The sequence below is a fragment of the Sceloporus occidentalis genome, unplaced genomic scaffold (assembly GCF_023333645.1).
Source record: "Sceloporus occidentalis isolate IW3139 unplaced genomic scaffold, rSceOcc1.0.p SCAF_4, whole genome shotgun sequence".
NCBI classification, from domain to species: domain Eukaryota; kingdom Metazoa; phylum Chordata; class Lepidosauria; order Squamata; family Phrynosomatidae; genus Sceloporus; species Sceloporus occidentalis.
This window is the reverse complement of record NW_028316984.1, coordinates 24558950-24564498: the sequence shown is the minus strand read 5'-3', so window position 1 is coordinate 24564498 and position 5549 is coordinate 24558950. Positions and strand designations below refer to the sequence as shown.

At 48.3% G+C, this 5549-nt stretch overlaps 1 pseudogene; it reads left to right on the top strand.

Annotated features, from left to right (window-relative positions):
* Window positions 1-4860: 4860 nt before the first annotated feature.
* Window positions 4861-5029, top strand: LOC149313637 (U2 spliceosomal RNA; annotated as a pseudogene).
* The last annotated feature ends 520 nt before the right edge of the window (window positions 5030-5549 follow it).

The window sequence follows — 5549 nt, the reverse complement described above, 5'->3', positions numbered from 1 at the left end:
TCTCTTGACGTCAACTTCCTCCCTCGCTCTCCAAAGGAAGAAGGGAAAAAGGAGGAGGAGGAGGAGGAGGGCCGGGCGGAATAAACACACAAATCACGACCTGCGCATGCGCAACATGGCGGAGGCCGTGTCTCTGGAAACCATAGAGACCGGAGAGAAGGAGCGTCCTCGCTGCCCGCCTCTTTTGATTAGCGGGTTGTTATGTGTGCGTCAATTCTCCCAGCGGCCATGGAACCCAGACAAGGAGACATCTCTAGCTCAGAGTACTAGTGGGCGGGGTCATGCAAATATTGGACCAATGGCGAGAGAGAAGGAGAAAATGTAATTTCTTCAGCCAGTCTTGCAATTCCAGCGCCATAGCCAGCAGGTGGCGTTGTTTCGCTCCCACAAGGCTGTGGCTCCGCCTCCCTCCCAGTGGCCATGGAACCGAGACAAGGAGACACCTGTGGTTCAGAGAGCTAGTGGGCGGGGTTGAGGGCGGAGCCATGCAAATATTGGACCAATGGGATGGGAGGATGGCACGAAAGCCTCTCTTGGGGACTAGAGTCACCCTGGAGGCCAGGCTATGAGGGAGTGATGTGCGGCTGGGGGCCGTTGAGAGGGAGGAGGGTTGAGGGGGCTGGAGTAGCTGGAGGGGGAGCGGAGGTGGAGGCAGGCGGAGGGAGGGATGAGGTTAGGCCAAGGTCTCACTGTGTCCTGAAAGGACATCGCAAGGAGAGGGGCCACGGGGCAGCCAGAGAAGTGAGCATGCTATTTGAAATTGCTTCTACCTTGCTTTAGGTATGAGATTTAATCTTTTGTGCTGTGTATGTTCTGAAAGGCAGGTGTTGAGAAGTTTCGAGCTTTGAATTTCAGTCTTTTTGTATCTTGTTGCAGCCTGCTTCTTGGTCTCTTGCTCCGTTTCTTTAAAAGCCTTCTTGGGGAAAGAGACTTAGCAGGCTTCCTCCCACTCCCAGAGAAAAAGGGAGGAGGAGGAGAAGGAGACCCTGTGGAGGATGGGCTCAAGAGTGGCTCAGCCATGCGCAGGAGGCCCTTGGAAGCACACTTGGGAAGACCTTGCGCTCATTCCCATATCCAGATGGATCCACCCCATAGCATAGCCATCGCGTGTGGCATAGAGTCCCTTCTTTCTTCCCACATTTCCAACCATTTCTGTTAAGTTTCCCCCTGTTTTCGCTATCTTTGAGGGGGTCATATACCATCTGGGGGAAAATATCTTAAACTAATTCTGATATATTAAGGCTTTCTAGTCTGTTCAGGTCCTTTTGAATCTTGATCCTGTCCTCTGGGGCATTAGCTACTCCTCCTAATTTAGTGTCATCTGCCCCCAATTTTGTCCTCCAAGTCATCGATGAAGATGTTGAACAGTACTGGCCCCAGGACAGAGCCCTTGAGACCCCACTGGACACTTCTCTCCAGGATGAAAAGGAGCCATTGTCGAGTGCCCTTTGGCTTCGGTCAGTCAACCAATCACAAATCCATGTAACAGTTTAGTGTATGTGTTTCCATTTGCACCTTCATATTTTAACCATGGGACCTCTTGATGAAGTCCCTGCCTCAAGTCTCCCTTTCTAGCTCCCAGCTGAAACAACACTGGAGACAGGAGTTTTCCTCCTCCCAATGTTTGGGCCAGGGACTTTGTGATATCAAGGACCAGGGAGTGGGAAAAAAGGGGTTTAAGTAGTCATTTCCCCGGGAAAGCATAGAGCATGGAAGAAAGATGTAGGACAGAGTCAGATAAATGCTCAAAACACACATATAAAATAGAAATGCCTGCTCCTTAGTCATGCTCAGAGTGGGGACCTTTTGGAATTCCCTCCTGGGCAGAAGGCTGGAATGGAGGACAGGTCCTGGGAAAAGAGGACATGTCTGGTCAGACTTGGGCTGTATCTACGCTGGAGGAATCCTCCTTTCTCCTCCCCCTTCTATTGTTGTTGTTGGCGTTGTTGTTGTTGTTGTATGTCTTCAACTCCTTTCCAACTTATGGCGACCCTATAGATTTTTACTGACAAGTTTCTTCAGGGGGGGTTGCCTTTACCATCCCCTGAGAGGCTGAGAGAGTGTGACTTGCTCAAAGTCACCCAGTGGGTCTGCATGGCCAAGCTGGGATTTGAACCCTGGCCTCCCATTGTCCTAGGCCACTACATCATGCTGGACCCTCCGCTGCACTTAAAGGTACAGTACTCAGTTATTTGTTGTTGTTGTGTACCTTGAAGTTGTTTTCCACTTTATGGAGACACTAAGGTTAACCTGTCCTGGGGTTTGCTTGGCAAGATTTGTTCAGAGGAGGTTTGCCATGGCTTTCTGTGGAGGAGGCTGAGAGAGTGTGACTTGCTTGAGCTTGAAGTCCCCCAATAGGCAGGGAATTGAACCCTGGTCTCCAGAGTCCTAGTCCAACACACAAAGCTACATCCCACATTTCTATCCAGGGAGAATGTCCAAATGCCCTCCATTTTGAGCATGTGTGAGAAGCATGGATTTATATTGTTTTTTTATTAATGTTTTTGGCTTTTAATTGGTCGTGTCCTCCATAAAGAACTGAAATGCATTGCTAAGGTCAGTGGAGATGGAATCATCACAAGAGGCTGGAAACCCAAGTGATTTAGAACTAAAAAGATGATATTTGACAAGAGATAAAGGGAAAATCTTGCATTGAGGCAGCAAAATAATAAAATACATGAGGCCTGTGTGATTTCTTCAGCCGGTGTTGTAATTCCAGTGTCATGGACAGGAGATGGCGCTGTTTCTTCCCTTAAGGCTGATGCTCTGGAGAGAAGCAGCAACTCTCGGCTCAGAGGAATGGTGGGCGTGGTCGAGGGCGGTGCCATGCAAATTTTGGACCAATAAGAAAGGAGGGTAGCCCCGAAGTCTCTCTTGGGTCCCAGAGTCCCCCTGGAGGGGAGGCTGGAAGGAAAGGGGGCATGGCTGGGGGTGGTGGAGAGGGCTGAGGGTGGGGGGTGCTGGAGGGGCTGGAGGGGGAGCGGAGGGGGAGCGGAGGGGGAGGGAGGGCTGGGGCCAGGCCGAGGTCTCACTGTGGCCTCAAAGGGCGTCCGAAGGAGAGGGGCCTCTGGTCTGCCAAGAGGCTAAGCATGCCTTTTAATATAGTTTCAGGGATGCTTTGTGTTTCTTTTCTACATTGTTTCTTATACAGTACTTCTGTGAAATTGTGAGGGGGAGCAGATGTTATCCAGGCCTTTACTTGATGTTTTTTGGGGGGCCCTTGGACTTTGGGCTTTGCAGGAGTTCCTCTCAGAGCAAAGGAGAGGAGGGGATTTCTCTGTGGATGATGCCATGCGCAGGAGGCCCCTTAGGAACACCTAGGGCTCATTCCCATTGACCTTTAAACTGGTTTGCAATTCACATTCGGCCCTCCCATCATTCCCTCCATAAGAGCGGATTGCTTCTTTTTGGCACGATGGTCATCTCCACCATTTTGTGCTGCTTCAAAATGCATGTCAACCATCTGTGTGTCGTCCATGATGGAAGCGGCCACCTGGGAAGCCCGGCTCAGGAATTGATTCGATTCATTGGTTTTGCAATTACTTTCAATTACCCAAGCGATCTGAGGACAGCTCATAGTGAGGCAAGTAGTTGCAAAATCAATGGATCGAATCTTCTTCCTTTTTAAATAATTAATCTTTATTGAGTTTTGCAATAAAAACAAACCTCACCACATAAAACATACAACATACAACCAATTTGACAACGTAACTATACAATAACAGACATCATAATAAAAACATACTTTTGTGCTTCCTAAGCTCCTGGTATTTCCTTTCTTAAAAAAGATACTATTTAATTAGTTCAACTTGTATTTTTATTGTAACTTACTTGCTGCTTACTCAACTTGTTATTATGTTGAAACAAAATAACACTGTAGAATCCATTTTGGGCATGTGTGAGAAGCATGGATTTATATTGTTTTTTATTAATGTTTTTGGCTTTTTTATTATTATTATTATTCTTTATTAAATTATATACAGATTAAAAAGGGCCCAACAATACTTATGCATTAGATTTCTATTTTTGTAATTCTTAAGAGGGGCTGTTTCCACTGGGGTTTAACGCGGGTTAATCCCACCCCACCCGTCCTTTCTACTATCCTTATGTTTATTGTTACTTCTGCTTAAGCTAGGCTTCCTACATTCCTCAAAAATTAAACTCATCATACCCTTTATCTCCCTTTGGCTTTTAATTGGTCGTGTCCTCCATTTTTCTTGAACGTCCTACAATTTGTCCTACATCATGCCCTACATTTTCCCTACACTTTGAGGGGCTAGGGGTGTGTGTGTGTGTGCCAAAATATTTCTCACTTAGGGTGGCCCAGTACCTAGAGCCGGCCCTGATCCAGCCCATTACTGACTCAAGGCAGGCGTTCAGAGGAGAGAGGCCATCCTTAGTCACTCTTCCTCTTCTTCCTCTTTGGAGGGTATGCTAATGCTTCCGCAGCAGAGCCTCCCTGGCCAGGAGTCCTGCTGTTCCTCCTCTCCCTCCTCCCGGCCTGAGTTTCCCAGATGAAGGTGGCAGATACCTTGTGGAAAGGGGGAGCAAGGGTTAACCAGAGCATAGAGCATGGTGGGAGGGGCCTGGGGTGGGGCCATGCAAATTCGGGACCAATGGGGAGGGAGGAGAACTCCGAAGTGGCGCTGCGGGCCAAAGGGCCCCCTGGGGGGCGAGGCTCCCCCTCCGGAAGGGCGTCCCTTGGGGACTGTGGAGGGGGACATGGCCAGAGGGCACTGCCAGGGCTGGAGGGTGGGTAGTGGGTCCATCTGCGTGGAGGCCTCAGGTCAGGGTCAGGGCTCCCTGGAGGCTGGAAGGACGTTGGAAGGAGAGGGCTGGGAGGCGGAGGGAGGCTTCAGCATCGCTTCTCGGCCTTTTGACTAAGCTCAAATGTAGTGTCTTATCAGTTTAATATCTGCTCAGTTCTCTATGCGAGGACTATTTCTGAAAGAGATGGAATCGGAGCTTGCTCCATCCACTCCACGTATCAGCCTGGGATTGCGGTGCCTCCAGGAACGGTGCACCTGCCTTTTGGGGGGAATGTCCCTGGTTGAAAGATAGGATGATTTACAAAAAGCGGCCTGGGAGGTTTAAACATAAAAAAGAATGACTGCAAGAAAATCTTCCTTTCTCACCAGTTCTGAACCTTCATATCTAAACTCTGCTAGCTTTATAATATTCCTAAATCCTGCCTTTGTTAAAACTCACAAGAGGCTCAATTTATTCCAGTAAAAAAGAACTAGGACTGATACACTTTTCTTGTAGCATATGTCAGCGACGTTGTGGATTTTATAGGTAGCTACCGCTATCTGGGCAAACTATTTGGTGTTGGTGGGTCACAGGATAAATTGGGTGCAGCTACTATCTTATTCTCAAGTTTTGTTTTGTTTTTAATCAGGAATTTAAACACTGACCAGAACAAGCCACTTGGGTATGATTTAAGATACTGTGTAAAAGAGGAAGATAATGACAACCCAGAGATAAGAAACTGGGAACTGGCAGTGAACCGGATCAGCTGTAAATCAAACCAGCAGAAGGATGCCTGAAGC